Consider the following 24299-nt stretch of genomic DNA (forward strand, 5'->3'; position numbering starts at 1 on the left):
AGTGCTACTTGAACATTCTAGCATCAAACTGACCTCAGAAGTACCTCCTTTGTGTTTTTCACAATTTAATCTGCATATTTTATTATTTAACTCTTGGTTGATATAATATCTTCTAGATTTGATGTTCAGATCATATTTCCAGTTAGGACCAATTTGGCACTATGTTCCTTCATCCGTTAAAGAAAGAACAGAAAAGAAAGTATTGACCTAACTACACAGGCGGAAAGAGGAATCCTTTAGGATTTAACATCCCATTTTGAATGTGGATTAATTAAGCAATAGTTATTAAAAATTGTAACGAATCTCATATTTATCCTGTTAAAACGTAAGGAAAAGTCCATGAGGAGTTCGGACTTTGAGGCTCCGTTCTAGGGGATTACTCAAACGCATAACTTATAACTTTATTAAATCTTTTTTTTTTCTTTCATGCTTTTGAGTTGATTTTCCTCTCTATCACTCCTAGAAAGTGCGCACAAATTGGAATATATTTTGCTTAAATGTAATTTTAAAAAGTGTTTACACAAAAATAAAAAAATCTCTTTTCAAAATTCTCTGTTAAAAAACAGGGACTCTTAAGTAAATCATGTACAAGTTGGTAAATAATGATAGTCAATTTTGTGTGCATTATATCTTTAAAATCATTGACAAAAACATTTGTAGCAGTGATTTAAGAAAACCAAACATTGTGTGATGTTGTGCAGGATTGAAACATGTAATGTCAGGGAAGAATATGAAAACTCTTGAAGTTGAAATAAGTGCGATGTCTTCAGAAAGAAAGCTCCGTCTTCATGGATGTTGACCCTTAGAGGAGGTTAAGCACTGTTGAATTTCCAATTCACTGTGATAGCACCTGTGTCACCCTCTTTAGTGCCTGATCTGGTGAAAAAAATAACTTACTGATTTATGATATATGATTTGGACTGAACCCAAAGTGGTGTCATTTTTACTGCTGGTTTATGGATTTGAATGCAACTGTCTAAATTGAAAAGTGATGTCTCAAATGTTAGTAGTCTGAATGTATTCAGCATGCTGAGGCGGGTCAGCATTGGTTCAGAGCGTTTGATGGGACCGCCACACCAGCTTTTAATGTCCTGCTCATGTCATTTACTATGATTGAATGTATGATTGGAAAAAAAAAATGGTGTAAAAATGTCTCCTTTTGTTAGGTAATTTGGTCAAAAGTGGAGCTGTGTGGTATGCCGATATATATTGTGGTGATGATATAAAGTGTGTACCGATAGAGATTTTGTTATCTTGTACCTATATATTGCAGTATGTAAATATTTTCATGCAGCACAGGACATACATGAATGGACAACCACTTCTCTCAGACAGCATTCAATCCAGAATTCAGTTCTCTTTTGCTGGTTATTTTGCTTGAGTGGTCAAATCAAAGAAAGGATGTCAAAATGCCCATCTTGATGAATAATCAAGTAAAAACAGTTGTCTTAAAAGGTTGGTCCACCGAAAAAATAAGAATGATGTAACCAAACAGTTTTGATTCCCATTTACTTTTTTTTTCTATAAAATGGAAGTCAATGGGAACTGAACCTATTTAGTTTCCAACATTCTTCAAAATATCCTCTTTTGTGTTTCATGAAAGGAAGAAAAAAGTCATACAGGTTTGGAACAGCACAAGAGTGAGTAAATGACAACAGAATTTCACGTTTGACAACCAGATGTGTATCAGTATATTGGATCCATGCATTAGGTTTTTGTTATATCACCCACTTTTTTAGATCTTGCTTTCTTTAGCATGAAGAAAATCCCCAAACTCTAGTGTTCACATGTGAATGGATGAAAGTAAATAGAAAACAAAATCTTTTTTGTCCGCCCTTGTATATGGTGAAGTAGGACAGGAGCGTCCAGCATCTAGAATAATGAGCTGAGCGGGTGAGAGAGTGCAGTCAGAAGATCTTGGCATCTGCGGGGCAGAGATAGGGTCACATGATGAGGGCTTATCGGTGCGAAGGGCACATCTGATGTACAGAGAAGTCAGTGGAGACCAGAGGGCTTCTGGGAGTTTAAGATGCCACGCTCCGCAGTCTCTACACATGAAACTCATCAGATGCCCCAGTCTGGATGCCATCCATCTTCGTTCCTTTCAAATGATTCACGACTCAGTGAGTCACATCTCACTATGATCACAGTTATTGATTTAACAGTCTGAAGCGGATCTCCAAAAGCTATTTGAACAGTGAATCATATCTAGTGTAAAAATGGACACTATTTTTCTATTGTATTTCCTACACCAGTTCCGAAAAGAATTGAAGTAGGTATTGAAATGATTAAAGATGTGAATTGCAAGACGGGCTGCTATAACAGAGTTGTTCTTTAAAATGTGACCGAAATGACTTGCAAATTGATTTATGATATATTGTGGTGTCAGTGTCCGATGGATGTTTGAACTGCTGTGTCTACAGAGCGCTTCCTCTCTGCGTCTGAATGATAGTCGCCCAAGCTCTCTCCTCTCCTACCGATCAATCAGGCCATTAGAGCTCAATTACCCAGCAGCCCCTGTGCAGGTGAGCGACGAGCCCGTCTACCCCCACCAAATTAACACAAATTAATAATGACACTCAGACATAAATGTCTGCCATCTGGGGGCCGGCCGGCCGGTCTGGGTCGAAGCTATTGAGTAGCAGGTGTCTTCATCACGGTAATTACCGGCCTGGACTCAACCCGGACTCTGGCCTATAGCTCTGCGCCTCTCACTGCCCGGTGTCCATTTTAAGTGTTAATAATTGATTTGGAAACAGCCTAATAATGAACTACTGATTTACAGGCCCTTTCCAAGATGGTAGTTAGTTAAATATGGCTTTTAGTTCAGTGTCCATCTAATGAATGAACATTTCTCTAATTAAAAAGCTTTGTTAGGAAGCAGTGATAACCAGAAAGGATCCATATCTTCTACTTTTTCTGTCAGTTTTGATTTACTGACAGCCTTGTCAGTGGATAACATGTTCTGATTTTGTGTGAGTGAGTATTAGGATTGTGCATAATTCACAGTTGAAGAAGTTTCCTTTAAATGAATAAATATGAATTGGCTTGACCGCACCCCACAATAATTAGATTTTGTAATGACAAGACAGGACAGAATTGAAAATTCAAAGAAATATTCATCTTCCGAAATTATGCTCCTTCAATTTGGCGCTAATTATATATATATTTGGAAAACAAAGCTTCAGATGACAGCAACACATGACACATTATGCTGTGTCATTATTTGTTTAACAAAAATTGCCAAAATGTAAAAGCCATGAGTGACAAAGTTTGGACACCCTTGCTATTAGCATAGGAATTAAGAGGGTAAGTAACGTCAGGCACTGCTAATCAAATGTGATTAACTGATCACCGTCAAGTGTGACCACCTCTATAAAAGCAGAAGTTTAGGGCGGTTTGCTGGCCTGGAGCATTCAGGTGTGTGTTAACACAATGCCAAGAAGGAAAGACATCAGCAATGATCTTAGAGAAGCAATTGTTGCTGCTATTAATCTGCAAAGGGTTACAAGGCCATTTCCAAACTAGTTTTCATTCAAAAGTCCATCATTCTACAGTGCGGAAGATTATTCACAAGTAAAATCATTTCAGACGAGATACAAATCTTGTGGATGTCCCAGCAAAATCACCCCGAGACCAGACCAACCCAAGAACTACACCTCACACTCATCAGGCCTCAGTTAAAGGGTTAGTTCACCCAAAAATGAAATTGATGTCCATAATGACTCACCCTAATGTCGTTCCACACCCGTAAGACCTCTGTTCATCTTCAGAACACAGTTTAAGATATTTTATATTTTAGTCCCAGAGCATATCCAGTCTATGCACACTTTACTGTCCATGTCCAGAAAAGGAATAAAAGCATCATCAAAGTAGTTTATATGTGACATATGAACGGCCACGAATCAGTGAATCAATCAATGATTCGGATTGCCAATGTCACGTGATTTCAACACGTGACATTGGCAATCCGAATCATTGATCGATTCACTGATTCATGATCGTTTAAATCTTTATTTGAGGTTTGAAAACAAATGCGGAAGAGAAGACTAATGCTGAATAAAATTGTAGTTTTTGTTATTTTTGGACCAAAATGTATTTTCGTTGCTTCAAGAGATTCTAATTAACTAACTGATGTCACATATGGACATGGACTGTATAGTGTGCATAGACTGCACATGCTGACTCAAATATAAAATATCTTAAACTGTGTTCTGAAGATGAACGGAGGTCTTACGGGTGTGGAACGGCATTAGTCATTAATGACATCAATTTCATTTTTGGGTGAACTAACCCTTTAACATGTTAAATGTTAAAGTTCATGACACTACAGTTAGAGAAAGATGAGTCAAGTATGGCATATTTGGAAGGGTTGCCAGGAGAAACATACTTCTCTCTAAAAAACATGGCAGCACGGCTTAGGTTTGCAAAATTGCATCTTCTGAACAAACCATAAGACTTCTAGAACAATGTCCTCAGGGCAGAAGAGACTAAAGTGGAAATGTTCGGCCATAATGCGGCAAGTTTGGTGAAAACCAAAAGAGCAAATCAGCACAAACACCTCATACAAAAAGTCAAGCAAACTGGTGGAGGGGTGAGGATTTTGGGCTTATGTTGCCACAGGACCTGTGCAACTCACAGTCATTGAGTCCACCTTAAACTCCTCTGTAAACCAAAGTATTCTAGAGTCAAATGTGAGGCCATCTGTCCGACAGCTAAAGCTTGGCCAAAATTGGGTTGTTCAACCGGACAATGATCCAAAGATCACCAGCAAATCTACAACAGAATGGCTAAAAAAGAAAAAAATGAAGGTGTTGCAATGGCCCAGTCGAAGTCCAGACCTGCTGTGACATGAGCTGTGCGTTAACAAATGCCCACAAACCTCAACAAACTGAAGCCATGTTGTAAAGAATGGACCGAAATTCCTCCAGAGTGATGTGAGAGACTGATAAATCATACAGAAAATGATTACTGCAAGCTACAGCTGCTAAAACAGATTTAAGACCGCCAAGCACTCAATGATTTCTTTTTATTGTGTCCTGATACAGAAAACCATGGAATTCAATAGGGAGTCCTACTATTTTCACATAACGGTATATAGTTTATTAAATATAAATTATTTAAATGTAGTGTATTAATCATAGTCATAAATGTTGTATGAAATGTTTGTTTGATTTCAGTAAATTTGCATTTCATTTGTCAAGATTAAACTGTATTTTGAGCGTTGGAAAAAAAAAAAAATTAGTTAAGAAGTTAAGGGACGCCCCATAGAAAACAATACTCTCAAATGAGGTCTCTTTATTTCAGTTGTTTCTCCTAGAAATGAGACTCAATAGATTGCAAATCCAAATTTCTTTCTACTATGGAAGTCAATGGCTATGGTCAACTTTTATCAAAATATCATCTTTTGAGGGAATGAGTAAAAAATATCCCTTTAAGAGAACTCTGGAGTCTTTTGTGCTATGAAAGAGCATCATCTGAGCAATGCAGATTCATCTAGGGAGGTTTCATGAACCCTCATGAGGATTAAACTAGCCGTCAAACTTTTTTGGTGCATGTAGCTTGTGTTTGTATTGGTGGAGTGTCCACGACTGCAGAAAATGACAAGCTGTTGTCTTCATTTGGAGCCGTCAAAGGGTGACCAGTGTCTGTTGGGCTCCTGGATTGTTCTTATGCTGTAATTCAGCATGCACCAGTGTATCGAATGAGCGGGAGGAATAATTCCAGCCATCATTCGGCTTTATCTCCTCCTCTTTGCTGTCCTCTTCCTCCTCCTATAGGTTTATTGTTCATCCCAAACTTGAACAAGTGGCAGTGGATTTTTTTCATGCTGAAATTATATTTTTCTTCTTGTCATTACTTCATTAATCAAGAGCCGGGCCTTTGGAAAAATGTTTTGTTTTGGTGGCTGCAATCTATTTTGTGGGAGTGGGTGCGTGTGTTTGAAAGGGAGAGAAAGCGAATGTGTGTGTGTGTGTGTGTGTGTGTGTGTGTGTGTGTGTGTGTGTGTGTGTGTGTGTGTGTGTGTGTGTGTGTGTGTGTGTGTGTGTGTGTGTTGTTAATCTGTGCCTGTGGCAGGTTTCCCCTCCGAAACGCAGCGCTAAGCAGCAGTATCGCATGCCTATTGTTGTAGCCTCTGTCATAGCAAGGAGCGCCTGATGCAGGCCTGCACTGCTCTGATAAGAAAAGAGGATTCAACATGGCTGGAAAGACGAATCAGTGGGACTTGAGAGTGGAGCGCGTGCACATACGCACACAGACAAACATCATCCGCATGTTGGCACATGCATAACCAATTATTTACACTTACATCTAATTATATATGCAAGTGGGGTTTATTTGCTCATAAGCAAGAGAACTCGTGCAACTGTATATTTGGCACGTTGTGTTCATATAGATCTTATTTACATCTGAGGCTATATTTATCAGAGCGAAAATCTCCCCCGTTTGTAATGTCGCCCGGTCCTGAGCGTTAATGAGATTTTAATTCCTTGTTGGACACAAAAATGATTTTGGCAAGCCAAATGTGGCTTTATCTAATGAAATAATAGGCCCAAAGTTTAGGCGGGGAACCAATTTGTGATTGCACGCATCAATTACTTTGCTAGGCTTTAACCAGTCACAAGACCGCTGACGTCTCGGACTGCTGAAATGAAAATGGCTCAGCTTTTAGCATCTGGCTGAGTTTGGGGGGAAAGCGATGGGGCTCGTAAAATCAACACACAACTACATTTTATGAAGAAAATGTGTGTTTGCATGAGCAAAAGCGCCCAGAAGTCTGTGTGTGTGTGTGTGTGTGTGTGTGTGTGTGTGCGTGCGTGCGTGCGTGCGTGCGTGCGTGCGTGCGTGCGTGCGTGCGTGCGTGCGTGCGTGCGTGCGTGTGTATATGGATAGGGTTTATTGTCCACACTCAATTTTTTTTTTGCTGGATTTATGTAAAAAAACAAACAAAAAAAAAAACAGCCAAGATCGAAAGAAAAAACCAGCCGTCAAGTGTTTCCACACAACAATATTGAGTAATTTGTACAAATAAAAATTTAGTTTAGAAATTCAAGAATTTGTCACTGTTACATAATATTTGTACATCCATTTGTGCAGTTTACTTATTATTACATTTATAAAAGTTTATTATGTAAGGTAAACACATTTAATGACTTGACCTTATTCAGTCAACAATTTGCTCAGTTTGCACACAAAAAAATAATTAATTAAAATCTCAATTTAATTGAGAGCAGGAATTCCATCCTATAAACATGAACTGTTCTGCATAATGCTAACCACAAAATTCAAAAACTTTACTGTACAACTTACCGGGATCCGTATCATATCACATGGAATAGCTCAATCAGGGTTTCAGCCGTGGAAAAGACGTCAAAACTGCTCGTAAACAATGTCATGTGACATCACATTTACCTCAGAAAAACCATATCCAGTGTCCATAACTTATTAGTCAGCAAAAAAAAAAATTATTAATGTGGTGCATATATTTAGCTAAACTGCTGAATCATTATGAATTTCTTAAGAGAAGCTGGTTTTTAATAGGATATGAAGCAAAGTAGAATTGAGGAGGGTTAAAAGTATAAATGATATTAATGAAGATATAGTAGGATAGGGATGAGATGTGTGTGGGAATGTGTGAGTGTGGGGGAGATGGAGGGTGAGTGGGAAATTTAGTATGTAAGCCACACTCCGGGGCAGATGGGGGCGGTAATGCACCAATAAGCTGGATGCCAACCGCTGGAAAAACTCAAAGAAGTAGTAGTTAATGCTAAATATATATATATATACAATATTACATCGGCTATTCATTATAATTTTTAATGTTCTTTAATATTTAATGCATGGATAAATCTGGCAAGTTTTTTGACAGTCTTCCCCCATAATTAATATTATAACTATTATGTAAAAAAAAAAACAATTGTGTAATTTAAGTGTTTGTGTACAAATCAATAAATTTTTACCTTTAATATTATAGTAGGCTGCAACGGACTCCCATAGATACAGCATTAAATCAGAGATTTGTTTTGCTTATACATTTTTTTGCTATTTATTATACCTGATGTATCCAAAATAATCGATATTGTATCAAATCGAAACGCAAGCTTGTGAATCGAAATCTAATCAAATTGTGAAATTTGTGTCAATACCCAGCCCTAGTAATGTATAAGCTTTAGTATGAGCAATAGTAGTTTGGAACAACTAAAAATAATACAAATTTAAGTGTGATCAGAAACGGATGTGTTTCTTGGCGGCAGAACTTATGTTGATATTTAAAAAATGCATCCTCCTTTTTTTTATTTCCTAGTAAAGACTTTTAGTAAAGACTAAACCAGGTGGATGAATAGTATCTTTAGCATGCAAAATCCAGAGTTTCCTGGTAATAATGATGATGATGTGACATTCGTGTGCACTCTTTTCCCAATCATTCCGACACAGTGGCAAATCTACTGACAGCTGACACTCAAAAAAAAAAAAGGACTTTCGCCTCAAAATTATAAAAAATAAAAATGTAAGCAGTGTTTCCTGTACCAGTTTTCAGGTCCTCTGAGAAATCTATTCCCATCAGGACTGGATATGTCTGGGATTCCGTATTGTTTGCTCCACGTCCTTCATGGGTAAAGGCCTTTTGCCTTCTGACGAAAAAATAAAATGAAATCAATGAGATCATTGAAACTGTTGCTCTTAAAGGGATAGTTCAGCCAAAAATAAAAAATCATCACACCATCAACTGTTTGGTTTCTGCTATTCTTCAAAATATCTTCTTTTGTGTTTGGAACATTTGGAATTGTTTTGGAATTTTAATTTTTGGTGAATGAATTCAGTTGTTGAATGAATGTTTTTTAACATGCATACTGTATTCTTGATTTTTTTTTTCTGGATACTAACAAAACAGTTTTTTTTAACAGTATAGATGATTACATTGTGGTAATACAACTTTTTCACACATTCATGAACATAAATGTGTATGTCAAGCCACAAAATCACAAAAAACTTTACACAGGCCTTTGCTTTGATGTTGCCACCCCTCATAGTCCTCATGCCACCCTATGAATCGTTTTCTATATCGCCTTTTCTATATCGTTTTCTATATATTAAATGCAGCATTAGAGGAATTCACACACTTGAACACACTTGAAACTCTGTTCACGACCCATCTTGCTTCTTTAACATATTGACATATTTTTGAATGAGACTATATAGTGCAGGGTGACAGGGGTTAAAGTTGAAAGGGTTACATGATACAAAGTTTCTTCTCTTTAAAATAAGTACAATAGGACGAGATTTGTGTATTAAGAAAGTAAATGAGTCCAGTTTTGTCTCCTTTTATAGAGTCATTTATCATCAGTCATAATTATTTGAGTAGATCCTGTTAATGACTATAAATCTTGCTAACCAAGCATCGGGGGTTATACCCTGGAGTAAAGACACCGTAGGTCCAGCATTCATGTCTTTGTTTCAGCCGCTTTACCAGTTACGTGCTCTGCTGCAGTTTCAAGGTGCTAGAATCCAACATAAAGTACATGCTCATATTCAAATCACTGTGTTCATAATGCCACATGAATGAAATGAGTGAAGCTGCAGTCCAAGGTGATGCGCTCGTTGTGCCGTCTTCTATAGCTGTGTGAATTTTTAGATGACCAATGGTTCATTTGAAAACCCAGTCAATTAATGGATCGGTAAATGTGTTTTGTGGGGGTTTTTTACAGGCAAAAGAAATAGGAAATACACAAAGCATGATTTGTTTTCATGTGAAAGCATGCCTAAATGCTATTGATTAGATATGAATCTGCCTCAGGGGTTTTCACTGAGCTTCTGCTTTTGTTCTTTTCAGTGATGATAACCTAAAAAGCTTGGAATCTATTCAGTCAGGATGTTTCTGTGAAGAATATTTACTTCGCTAATTATTAAATGCAGGTGTTTTATCTAGATGTGACTGAAGCTCCTGTTCTAGATGGGGAAGTTATTTGCTGTAAAATCATGTATCTGATTTTACATAATGTAATGCTCTATGTAATGATACAGAAATGTATAAGTGGGGTGAAATTAAACTAAGCAGATATAATGACTATTAATCACTTAATCACGCTGTTCTGAAGCTCCACAAGTAATCATTTATAACGTTTGACACGTCTCTCATCACTTTAATATTTAATTATCAGATATTTTAAATAATTGTATAACGCTTTCAGCTTTGATAATACTTTTGATGGGGTGATCAAATGTAGTCAGGACTTAAAACCATATTAGATAAAATATAATTTTAGCATATCTGATGAAAGATTTTTCTAGTAAATATCTGATTTTATGCATAATTCTCCAAAGATTTCCCCCATCAGCACATAAAACGTGGCACAAGAGCATATTTCATGCGTTTCAACCTCATATGAAAGTTTTTACTTTTATTTATGTTCTGTTAGAAGAATATTGATCAAATGAAACTATCCATCCATGGCACAGGTGCACTTAGGGTGTGTTTTGGGCATAATATGAAATAAACCAATCAAAGTCTCATCTCCCATTCCCTTTAAAAGCAAGTTGCGCTTGCACCATGGCGGATTCGCTATTTACAGGGCTAATTTGAGAGCTGAAAGTCTGAACGCTTCTCCAGAGAGGCATCCTTTTATTTTTAATATTTAAAAGTGTTTGTGTGCAGCTCGCGTCCCTGTTTGTGTAACAACCAGAGTGCACGTGCATTTTTCCTCCGCCTATAGGCGCATATTACTAACACAGCATTTAAATAACACCAAAAATACTGCGCTATTAACTTTAGACCAGGTTTAGTTGGTCAATAGTGCAGTCGTTTTCAGTTGCCGCAGAATAGCAACACGCCAATAATGCGCCTGAACGCACCTTGTTTTCAGACCAGCACGCCCGCAAGGGCGAACAGATGGGCGCCAGTGCGTTTGCTATTTAAACAGCATGCCGCTGGATGTGAAAATGATAACTGCGTCGGGCTGAAACTAGAAAACACTTGTGTAGTGCCTGCTGTCACATTGCACCAGGTGTATGATTTAATACACCCACGATTCTTAGATTTAATTTACCCGTAATAATATTGAATTTTCAAAATTCTTAAAAAGTTTCACAGAATTCAAAGGAGTTATTTATAAAGGTCTACACTGTAAAAAAAAAAAAAAAAAAAATAGAAAAAAAGTTACCTGGTTGCCTTAAAATTTTGAGTTAATACAATGAACATTTTTTGAGATTCGACAACCTTTATTAAAAGATTATTAACAGATTTTGTAAGCATATTGGGTAATTGTGTGTTTTATTTCTGATGGCGCATTGAAACATGTCAAATAGAGCTATTTTCATGATTTATAAAAAAATGTATGTGGTTCAGATACAATCATTTTTTGAGTTTCTATTTATTTCAAATTTCCTTGATTGGAAATTTTTATGACAAATTTCCTTCATTGTATCAACTCAAATTTTCAATTTCAATAAAGTCAAAATTTTAAGGCAACCAGGTTACTTACTTTTTTAAGTTAAACCAACAAAAAGTAACAATTTGTTTTACAGTGTGTATACATACCCCAGTATTTAAATTCTCATTTATGAGACATTTTGACTAATTTGTTAACGCTTGGTTTACTCCAATGTATGAAATGTCCTCAGATCTGGATAGAATTCAGACGATTATCATAATATTGAATTGCAAAATATAAAGTTCTACGTTCCTCACCATGGCTAATTTGATAATGCTTTCAGCTTTAATAATACTTTCATATTACATAGTATTTTTGGCCTAAAACCATATAATTAAATGAAATACATTTTTAGCATACCCGGCGAAACATTTTTGCAGTTTTAAGGTCCTTTCACACCGGACGCGTAACGAAAAAGCGTAACGAATAAGCGAATATTTCGCATGCGAATATTTCGCGTCAAAACCATTCACATCAGCCGCGACACGAATTTGCGACGTTTCAGAGCTCCAACATTCCAAAACATTCGCAGCGACAGCTGAGAAAACACGGACACTTCATCATTCAGTGAAGACGAGCTTTTCATTTTATTTAAAGGACCGAGGAAGGTTTTGGGTGCAGCCAGTCTTAAACAACAGAGTCTGAAGGGGAGGATGCTAATCTTGTACAGGAGCTAAAACTTTATCATGGCCGGTTCAGCACTTATTCTCTAAAGTCTGTGGGACAATTTGAGGATCTCCTCCAGAGACGGCAGCGCATCTGACGAGACAAACCGCGCACTTCTGGGAATCAATCGATCCGAGCAGATGTGTCCAGTCGAGTCACATGTTAACATTTCAGTGCCACAGACGTAGCCTACTGATGGCAACACGTTCACTTTCCATAATCGTGGACACAATGTTTAGAAAAAAATCAACTATTTATAAAAGGTAATAACTTATAAGTTATAAGTTATTATACTAACTCATAAGTTAAGTTATTGCTGTCTGTAGCATACAGTGGGCAAACACAGCTGCAGCTGTACAGCTTACAGTTGTAATCTCATGAGAAATGCCATGCCTGGCAAAGGTTAAAGTTGATTGAATAGCTCGTGACATCAACTGGACATTTCGTCACCTTTGTTTCCTTTTATGTGATTGGTTGAAGCCGTTTTTGTCGCCGCTAGAGTAAAAAAAATCGACATCGAAACGAAAAAAATAAATCTCGTTTTTTCGCCTCAGCACATTCGCGTTCGGTGTGGAAGCTCTCATTACACAAACAGCTGATCGAAAGAAAAAACCATCGCGTGAATTATTCGCACATCAAAATCGCGTCTAGTGTGAAAGGGCCTTAAAACTGAATTCTTTACGTATGAATCCACAAATGTTCCCCCAAAATCAGCACAGAAAATGTCATATAAATGTTACAAATTTCTACAGATTTCTCCACAGAATTTAGACGACGTCAGTCAAAAAGAAAACAGTGTGCCCACTATATGGAAAAATTGGATATGACTGTGTGTAATTCAAACTTATGAAGTATTTTATGAACGACTTGAAAATGTATGGAAAAAAAAAACATGGAAATTCATTGGTCAAAAGGTGTAGCAAGTAGGAAGCCTGTTCTAGACTCTTAGAGAACCATGCTTGAATCCTCTCAAAGCCCTTTTCGTGTCTGATCTCTCCCTCCTAATGAATCTATTGTAACACACAGTTGGACTGGTGCTGCCTGAGGGGATACAGGGGACCTGAGGTCACGACCTCACGGTGGAGGGGTGTTTGGGATTTATTCTTCTTCTTCTCTCTCTCTCGCTCTCTCTCTCTCTCTCTGAGGCATCCTCTCAGCCAGTCTCCAGCTCTATGACAGGAAACGGTGTGTGTGTGTGTGTGTGTTCTCTCCTCACAGCGCCAGCGGCTGCCGTGGCCACAGATGACTAGAGCTGAGATAATACATGCTCGACTTGATCTACAAGTGAACCTGACATTTCCCCCTTCTCCTCTTCATCACTGCATGTCCCAAACAGGCAAACAGATATGGAGGCAAAGCGATAAGCGGCCACCGCTTTGTGACTGAAGTGATGGCTACATAGTTTAGCACAATCAGGGCGAAGACACCGTTAAACGCCGTGTCACAATTCATGGTGTCAAGTTTGTGAATGATACATCCACATCCACGTCATTTGACAAGGGCTCTTTCCTTTCAGTCGCTGTGCAACAAACTGGATACCTTATTTGAACGAAAGCACCTTGGACTGCATTTTGTAGAAATGCTCTGTTACCGTGATATTATCAGGAGGAAGCAACACAACAATGCTTGTAAAAACGGCCTTATATTAATTAATAGTTAAATTTTTTTTTTACAAATGTAAATGTCAAAGAAGGGCTGACACTGAAAATGCCACAAAAATATTTTTAGATTTTTAAATATTTCAACGGTTACACCATTTTAGAGTGATTATACGTGCATAGTGATTTATATTTAAAAACTATATTTCTAGGGACTTGGCGTTTAAAATTGATATTTAAAATATTTCTTCCTTTGATCATCTCTGTTGATCTTGGCTAATGTTTGGCGTTTGATGCTGATGAATGCAGTTGATGAACATGAAAGCTTTCCTAGTTAAAGGGATAGTTCACTCCAAAATCATGTCGTTCCAAACCCGTAAGACTTTCGTTCGTCTTCAGTACACAAGTGAAGATCTTTTTTTATGAAATCTCCCTCTATTGACAGCTACACAACTACCACTTTTTTGATGCTTCAAAATGTTCATAATGAGTTTATAAAACTAATCTATAGGAATCGAGCAGTTTAGTCCATATTTTCTGAAGAGACTCTGTGTACTTATATGATGAACAAACAATTTTAGAGTTGGGTACCGTTCACATTTTAACCAGTACCTGAAATCTGTGCGTGTATGCCATTCATTCACACAGAGACACAAGATTCGTATTTAAATAGTCTTTTTGCGGTGTAATATGTTCACAGACACAAGTCTGTAGTCTGTACCGATTGATTTAATGTGAATCGGTACTCGGTAGTATCAATGTAATTTGGTTGTTGCCCTTAAGAGTACAGAGTTGGGTACCCAACCATATTAAATGTAGGCTTTTATTCACATACAAACATTTATCAACTCACACATGAGTTGTGGTAAACGGAAGCTCAAGCATGTTCGTTGACATGTGAGAACCAATGAGGTTCTTTCTTGTGTTACGCATCACATTTGAGCTTCCGCAACCATGGGGTTTGTTCTTGTGCGTCAAGCAGGTTCGGTTGAGCTTTTGTTTATGTTCACAGATCAATGTTTAAATGTGAATAGAAGCCTAAATTTAATCTGTTCATCATATAAAGCGGGCGAGTCTATTTATTTGAATTAGTTTTATGATCTCTAGCATTAAAGTGGTAGTTGAGTAGCTGTTAATGGAGAAGTACAGAAATCTCTCTTCAGAAAGATCTTCATTTGTGTGCTGAAAATGAAGAAAAGCCTGGCAGGTTTGGAACGACATGAGGGTGAGTAATTAATGGCATTGAATGTATTTTTGGGTGATCTATTACTTCTATAATCTATTGATCTATAAGCCAGTTTGGGACACCATAGTCATTTCACTAAAGTAGATTGTGGTGTAGTGGTTAAGGCTCAGGGTTTATGTCTGAAAGGTTGCTGATTTGATTCGTGCTAGCAGCGAGCCAAGATTTTAAGAGTTTCAAATACAATTTCTAGTGCTAACATATTGACGTCAGTTGTTTAGCTTTGGGAAGTTTTTTTTTTGTCCGTAAAGAAGTAAAAACTAACGCCCGCCTAAAGCTCCCTGAAGTTTGATATTTTGCATAACCTCATTCAAATCTGAATTAGCAAGAAACAACATAAGTTTGTCCACAGTGTTGTCTCCCTCGGTTTGCGCCACGTCTTGCCAAAGGTGTTGGAATACGCCACGGCAGAATCCACGGCGAACACTGAGGGGGAAAATCTAGCACAAGGGAGAAGAGTTTGAGCGATGCCAGCTGCTTTGCCATCTGTCACTGTCAAGACTCCACTTGTGGGACACTGAAACAACTTCCTTGAAAAGTAGCCGAGATAATCCACAATAGTTTTCACTTGCAATCTCGATTCCCCTGTTGGAATTCAACGTTCCACCGTGTGAAGCGGAGATGGTTAATTGGTGGCGAAATCCAGGAGATGTTGGCCGTCCTTTCTCGTACATGCGCATATTTTGAAGTGTGCGACAAGCCAGTCTTGGCAATCGATTCTGAAAGTGTCTTTCAAGTGAATAAACGTGTGATATATTGTCTAGTTATGAGCTTTGAGCCAAGTTAGGCTCTCTTTTAGCAAATGAGTTGTTATATCAGCAGTTCACCAGTGCAGTTTGTGTTTTTGAGCTGTCGAACGTTAAACTTAATGGCCGGTTCTGCTTGATTCTCTTGCCCTAACTTTACTCTTACTTCCTCACAGACAAGAGGGCACATCCGAGTTCCCCGTCTCCTCTCGTATTTTGTCACACAAACGCTCATCAAACCAGTCCAGATGGAGGAGCAGCACTAAATGAAAGTATTCAGTGTGAAAATCGCAGATTTTCTGCAGCGGTCATCTGGTGCGCTATCACAGAAGCCTTTTGTGAGATAGAAACGCTTGATAGAGCCTGCAGAAGTCTGGACAGCGTCTGGCCGTCTGTCCCGGTGGTCTAGCACATTAGGCGAGGGTGTACGAGCCTGTCAAAACAGGAAAATTAGACCACGGGGTCATCAGTAAACTAATTGGGTAACAAAGAGCATACGCAACCCCACGAACCCTCGCTTTAACGGTCGGTGAGCTGAGATAAGAGAGTTCACGCCTAATGCGTCCAGAGGAGTTGAGTTCACTCTTATTTATTTACCTATGACTCGATGTCGAGAATGGGTTTTACCAAGACCCAAACTCAAATCACGTAGCGCTTTAATGCTGCCATGGAAGATTATGCAAATGGTTGCTACCTCATGCTGAGCATTTTCTTCACCCACATTCACTCTGGTTGTTTCTAGTTTTCAGAGGTTGTATCACATCTGATCGGGTAGCTTTCGTTCTCTGCACGGAATGCTTCAAACGATGAGAAGAATCTGCGCAATGCAATGACATTTCCGTGCGATTGATTACCTGGCAGATGCCGCCTGCCTCCCCGGGCCTCCAGGCATGCAGATATCTCTACAGGTGTACGGGACGTACAGAGAAACCCTTGTTATTGGCCCAATAGCGAGCTTTTGCTGTAGGAGTCGTCAGCAAGTTGCATGCAAAGATCAAAGAAGGCAGCAATTGGATTCAAAGTGGAAATTCAAATTGAAATAGGGGGATCTATGGGGAAGGCACACCATTTCACGAGCCGAATCCGAGCACAAGAGCAGGGCATGTTCCTCTGCCTCCTAGACATTATTACAATGCAAAGCAAACATTATGAATTCAGCGTCGCCATGTCCTCTTCAAATAATATGCATGCGAGCTATGCACAAAGTGCATTCAACTTCACACGAGTCAGGCAGTCGAACACTCTACCTTTGTTTGCTTTCAAGTCTGCTTGAATTTGTTCAGGTTGTGTTGTGTGGATGATTTTATTCATTGTAGTTTTAGTCTAATTTGTGCACACCAGTATTTTTGCATCTACAAGTCACCTTTATTTATATAGCGCTTTATACAATACAGATTGTTTCAAAGCAGCTTTACAGTGATAACACGGAACTATATTTATGGAAACATAAGACTTTTTGAAGATTGTTACAGACAGGGGCATAGCCATCTTTTAAGAAGTGACGGGGACAGAAATGTCATAATACCATTTTTTTTTTTTTTTTTTTTTTGGACCAATATAATTTATGGCATCTCTTGCTTTTAATTGGGCAAGATATTAAATACACTGCTGAACAACAACCACTAATTAATATCTATAATATTATTCTCCTATTTTTTATGCCAATTTTATGATTGGTTTATATACTACTAACACTTGTGCATTTTATGCAATGTAAAAATATATATATATATTCTGATGTAAAACATGCTGTTCTCTATGTGAATATAGTAAAGTGTAATTTATTCCTGTGATCAAAGCTGAATTTATCATCATTACTCCAGTCTTCAGTGTCACATGATCCTTCACTAATCATTCTCATATGAGGATCTGATGATCAACACACATTTATGATTATTATCAGTTGTGCTGCTCATGGTGATGCTTAATTTTTGTGGAAACCATCTAAACATTTGTGGTCAAATTAAAAAAAGAGAGAAATTAATACTTTTATTAATCAGAAATGCATTAAATTGATCACAAGGGATATTTTTAATATTGCAAAAGATAATCATTTATTTAATAAATGCAAATAAATGCTGTCCATTGAACTTTCTATTCATTAAAGAATCCTGAAAAACAACATGTAGGCGTTTCCACAACATTTTTAAGCAGCACAACTGTTTTCAACACAGATAATAATCATAAATGTTTCTTGATTATAAAATCATCATATGAGAATGATTAGTGAAGGGTCATGTGACACTGAAGACTGGAGTAATGATAATAAAATTAAGCTTTGATCACAGGAATAAATTACTATATATTCACATAGGGAAAAAAGCTGTTTTAATTTGTAATAATATTTTAAAATATTACTGTTTTAACTATTTTTGATTACATAAATGCAGTCTTGGTGAGCAGAAGATACTAAACATTAAAAGCTGCATTATTCGTATGATATAGGCCTACTTTATTGTCAATCAATAGCCTACATTGAGATGACTTGAAAAACACACATAATGCATATTGTCGTAATCGTCTGATTGTCGTCGTCACGTTTCATCTCTCATAACGATTGTTTTCCTTCAGCTGCAGCTCCAGCGTGACAGTAAGTTTCTACGAATCCGCTTTTGGACTTTCTGTGAGAGCCCCCTCCTCATATTTAGATTCGAATAAAACGATAGGTCATGCATAGATTATTTTTTGTCTCTGAAATAAAATCTTGATGTATTCAGATTGATTTCTATGTAAATACACTTTCCCGTGACCTCAAGAAGCGCGCTATCAACCGAGATAGAGAAAGCTGTTTTTAGCGTCCCTGTTAACTTGCCCGCCCCCGCGCAGGTAACGCCGGTTCGAATCCCGCTCGGAGCGGGTGGTCTAGGATCGGGGAGACCCAGTAAAAGTGCAGGGGACGAAAATACCTTTTATTAAAAGTGAGGGGGGCATGTCCCCCACGTAATCTACACCCATGGTTACAGAGCTCTTTTTAATACCACACTGGTCACAACTGTCAACCTTAAAAAAGGACAAAAACACACAATATAGACATACCATCAAAGTAGTCCATAGAACTTATTTCGGAAGTTATACGAAGAAAATTTGTGTAAGTAATGAACTGAAATTTCAGTAACTGTTATTGTTATTTAAATATGACTCATGCTGGCAAAATGAGACACAATTAGCTCATCTTTTAATTTTTCACATTTTCTATTAAAAGACCTTAAAACTTGTTAGATTTTTTTTTTTTTTTTTTTTTTGGGAATCGAGCGAAAAATTACTGTGCTACGCCTGTTTGAAGTCGTTGAGTAAGCAAAGTCAGTTTTAGAAAAATTTAGTTGAAGCTTTCTCAGTGTTCCAAAACAAAATCTCCAACCATACCTTCAAATCCCTGGTGATAACACCAGATTGCCACACACCAAGTAAAACATTTATATTCTGCTTTTTTCCCATGATACCACAATTGTTTGATTAACATTTATTTATTTATTTGTATTTTATTTAACAGACAGACTATATATTCAGACCTACTGTACAGCACGGATAATGTTACACACAACAGTTAACCGTTCATTTAAGACATGACAGAAAATGTTTGCAGGAACACTTGCCAAGACAGATATTATAAAATACTAATTCTGTATATACAGTATGTGTGTATGGGGATCGGGTGTCTTTGGGCCCTATCTTGCACCCAGCACAATTGACTTTGTACACAACGCATGTGTCATTCCTATTTTGCACCCGCGCAAAGCGCGCTTTTCCCTCCACAGAAGCACGTCGCTAAACTAGTGAATGAACTTGCGCTCCCTGGGCGGTTCAGCGCAAAAAAGGAGGCGTGTTCCGGCGCAAACAATCCCTGGTGCTATTTTGCTGTTCCATTAAACAGTTGCGCCACTGACCAGAAAAAACCTGGTCTAAAGACAGTGGCGCGTTGCGCGTTGTTCATTATGCTATTTTAAGGGCGCATGCTTGACCATAATGTATAGCGTGCACAACACGCATACACTTTGCTCATGTAATCTACACAGATGCAACAGTTATTTTTGCAAATCATAAATTGTTACACTAAAAAAATATTAACACATGAGATGACGGAAATCATTGTGGTGTGCCACGAAGATGTGAAAAATAGGCATAAATCTAGCTTACAAATTATTCAGGCTAATTGTAGTAATTAAGGATCAGACCTGTTTGCCCAATAGTGGCAAGACATATATGTATATAAGGACATCTGTCTTTCACTGCTCTTACAAGAACAGCAGTCTCCTCGGCTGTAAAACCGCTCCTGGCGTGCGCCTGGTAAATACGCCATAATAATAGCAATGCATAATGGAACTTGCGCACCTGCTTTTAAAGGGAATGTTGGATGATGCTCTGATTGGTTTATTCACGTTACGCCCAAACCACACCCATGAATAATGAAGTTACTTCAGACCAACCCATTTTAGATTTGCGCCGGGCGCAAGAGCCATTTCTCCCGCCGGGAAAATAGCAACAGCGCCGAGACCCGCCCACAAAGTTACTTGCACTTCACGGTTTAACACTTGCGTTTCAGATCGTTAAAATAGGGCCCTTTGTGCGCACGTGTCGGATCTGTCAGTCAGCGCGAGTACGATTGTTTTCTTTGCATCAGAGTTTGAAAATCGAAAATATATATAGAATATTTCAAAAACTCATATATATCTTTATTTTTTTTAAATAATAAAGTCAAGCATAAGGTGATTTTCTATTTTCTTTTGTTGTTTGATTAACATTAAATCACACAGAATATTAGGTCCGGCCCTTTAAGAGCTGCACGGACCAAATTCACTGTAACACATGATCATTCAAACCCAATAATCCGCGAAACTAACATCACGATCTAAGTGAAAGGCGTGTGTGCTTCTGGTTTTTTTTAGTGAAAGTGGAAGCAGAGCTCACATACACGTTCTCACTCCTGCTGTCACACAGACACAAATTAAGAAGTACTGCTCTTATTAGAGAGCTGTCCTTTTTAAAGTGCCGGTACTGATACAATTTAACTTTAAGTAACTTTAAGTAACTGATACATACCCAACTCTCCCAGTCGACAAATTATTGACGTCGACTAACCTAATTACCAGTGGCGACGCAGTTGATTGTATCGACCAATCGCGATAGGCCTTATATTCACAAAGTTAGAAATGCCATGCTTTAAACTGATTCCAAACTTGTGCTGAGAAAAAGCGAGCTGAGAAAAACAGCATTTTACAAAATAAAGACTCTTTTAGATGTTTAATTGATATTTGTAGCTTTGGGATCGCCAGATGAGGCTTAGTGAACAAATATTTGTGAAAACCTCAAAATCGAAAACTTGTTTTGTACATTCACACATTTTGCCTGTTGCTCGGAATTAGTCTGTGCGTATTCCAACATATTATGTTGCACAGGTCACAAATATTAAAATATTCCCCTTCATAGTCAATAATCAATGATGTTTAAACCTCCCTTGACCCTGTAGTCTTTAGGGATTTTCAGTGATAAATGATTCATAGTTTTCCTCATGCAATGCTATTGTTAGACTATAACACAAACCAGTTCAACTTATTTTATAGCTCTTTTAGAAAAACAGCTTTATAAAGCTCTATCATAAAAAGCTCTCCTTTTAGGTTCCATGCAAAATCCAGCAGGTTTGGAACGACATAAGGGGGTGAGTACATGATGTGACAGCATGTTCATTTATGGGTGAACTATCCCTTTAAGTGCATTTCTTTAAATCGTACTATTATAAATCTGGCCCATCACAGTATATCGCCGGGTGCATGTGCTAATGAAGTCCCCAGCAGCCCTCTGACTGTACGATTCAGCCCTGGAGGAAAGACACGGCGACAGGAAGAGCTCCTGTCCTGGAGGCTAAGTGCTCATTAAACCAGATGGCATTAGAGCTGAAACTGTGCCTGATGCTTCAAAACACATAGTCCAAGCCCAATATAAGACCCTGGCTAGCATCTACCCCTCATTTTTTAATTCATCAGCTCAGTTGTTGCGGGTAAGATAACCAATCAGATGTTCAAGATCAGGAAATGGCCGTTTAATGGCAGTAAAATGCAACGTGTCAAAGATAACGAGAAAGGACAGCGGCGCATTTATACAAAACACACTGCACCGCATGTCCCGTTCATTCGTTGCTCGTAACCTCGATTAAATGCCATTTTAATCTCTGTCAGTCGTTGTTTAGGAGGTAAATAGGACACATTTGTGTCTTCAGAATAGATTGAGATGAAATCAGCACCGAACAGTCAAACTATGTTTTAAAGCAAGGTGATTTTTGAATAAATATGCATGGTTCCTATAGCAACGTCGAACAGTGCAAAACGATAGGCCCGAGCGAACCTCAATGGGTGTTCCTTAAAAGATTGGTAGAGCCGGAGTGATTCTCAATTTAATCGATTTCAAACGAAAAAGTCAATTTAACAAAGTTGAAAAGAGAAAGCCGCAGAGAGGGGAGGAGGAGGAGGGGGGCTGAAAGCATTCTTTTGCACTCAAGCAGTAAACTAACTACGGCACGCGGGCTGAGATTTCTTCCCCATTATCTCCCACCTCACATTTGCTCTTAGGCAAGCAGTTTAAAAGCCAAGCGATTGAGCCAGTGATCCAATTTGAAATGCAGAAATGATTAGAGCAGCTTGCCTCATTTCATATCGAAATTCTCTGATTTATGACAGGGCAGGCGCCAAGATCTATCTCCAAAGGGAATTAGCGTGCAATTTCTCTTTTTGCATATTTCTGTTATTTAGCCTCCCAATAGCAGATGCTCGCTCGAGAAAAAAAAAAAAGAAAGAAGCAAAGACGGCACCAAGGAGGAGGTATCTTTTCATTTTAGGCGATGAAACCACTGCCATTTAAAAAGAGCAGGCTGGAACGGATGACAGACATGGGAATATATTTTCTGGGCTAGATAGTGATTTTGAAAAAATGGGGGGCTTTATTTAGTTTATCAAACAGCACATGAAAAGGAGAAACATCAGGGTTTATTTTTAGAGAATCATAATTTCGTGTGGATGCGTGTGAAGGGGATTTGGACGTTTGCTGCGTGGAAGGGGGGAAAAAACGTCCCCCACAACTCACCCGTCCAGCAAGCCAGAGGAAATATTAATACACGGAGATAACGAGAGCTGCAGGAAAATCTGCCTTAATGAAATTTCCAGTTGACCACATGCAATTTGTTTCATCATGGCGAACAACTAATTGAAGTCGCCGTATCGAGGGTGCGTTATGTTGTAAACAGAGTCTTAGAGCAGGTCTGGTCCTGTTATCCTCACCTTCAGCCTTCACCTCTGCCTCGAACCCTCGCACATGTCAGCCTGACATATGGCATTCATATATTCATATGAGGGGTGTGCGCTGTGAATAAAATCTGTGTGTTTCTAGGTGTTATAGGTTAGATGTGCCGGAATTAGGGTTCTGAATGGGTCGTTTGAAAAAGGGAATTCTGTCGTTTATGTGTTTGCCAGACACTTTTACCCAAAGCGGCTTCGCGTTACATTAAAGGTATACAATTCAAGCATTCTTTGGAAATAGTACCGGTGACCTTGGCGTTGCCAGGTTACATGTTCGACTGTTCGAGCTACAGGGTTTCCTTTCAAAGAAAACCTGAATTTAATCAGTTTTAAATTCATGTCTTTGAATCTCTGCATGTTAATACATGAAAAATGTATTAAAACGCAGAGATTCAAGGACATAAATCTAACAAATAAAACTATTTATTCGGATTAAAATTGTCTGAATTTTACTCTTTAAACATTGTCCTTGTCATGTTTATTTTTTTTCTCCAACTTGCTAATTATCTTTCGTTTTGTCTGCCTTATTCATTTATTTTCATACTTCATTCGTATCTTTGTAACTTTGCTTTTAGTCTTAATTATAGTCTAAATCATAACAAAATCACAACAAATTGAAAATTCCAATGAAAACTATAATAATTTAAACAAATATTTAAATGACATCAATGACATGACGTGCATATTTTTTTTGTCCTAGTGCATTATTTCCTTTTAAAATAATTTGATAAATTCATGACATATATATTACTTTATTCTACAAACCTATTTACTTTTAATTCCTTTTTAGTACATTTTAATAATACATGCTTTATGTTTTATCTTAAACCCCTAAAATGTCAGGTGGTACAACTGTAAACATGGCTCTTTTATTATAAATTGACAAGGTAATAACAGTGAACCTAATGGATCATCTAGATGAGCCCAAATAATCCTTATGGTAGAGAGAAAAAGGTTTGTAGATCGCTCTCAGATACTGGTAAAAAAGGCTAATTTCATGTATTGGTAGGTTGGTACACTTTCCATGTCAGGTGGTACAACTACAGTATGCATTCAAATATTTGGTTGCTCCCCCTGACAAAAAATAAAAACTGTCAAAAATGAATTAAAACACTTTTGAAAATGTTATTTAACAACTGAAACAAAACTATGCATTACATTTATATATATATATATATATATATATATATATATATATATATATATATATATATATATAAATATATATGATAATAATACATAAGCAAGATCCAGCATTTGTGTGTATATATATATATATATATATATATATATATATATATATATATATATATATATATATATATATATATATA

At 37.7% G+C, this 24299-nt stretch overlaps 1 protein-coding gene across 2 annotated transcripts in view; it reads left to right on the forward strand.

Moving 5' to 3' along the window:
* zfpm2a (zinc finger protein, FOG family member 2a) overlaps positions 1-24299 on the forward strand; it is a 220775-nt gene that overhangs the window by 117171 nt on the left and 79305 nt on the right. The window lies entirely within an intron of this gene.

The sequence above is a fragment of the Pseudorasbora parva genome, chromosome 7, assembly GCF_024679245.1.
Source record: "Pseudorasbora parva isolate DD20220531a chromosome 7, ASM2467924v1, whole genome shotgun sequence".
Classification (NCBI taxonomy): Eukaryota; Metazoa; Chordata; class Actinopteri; order Cypriniformes; family Gobionidae; genus Pseudorasbora; species Pseudorasbora parva.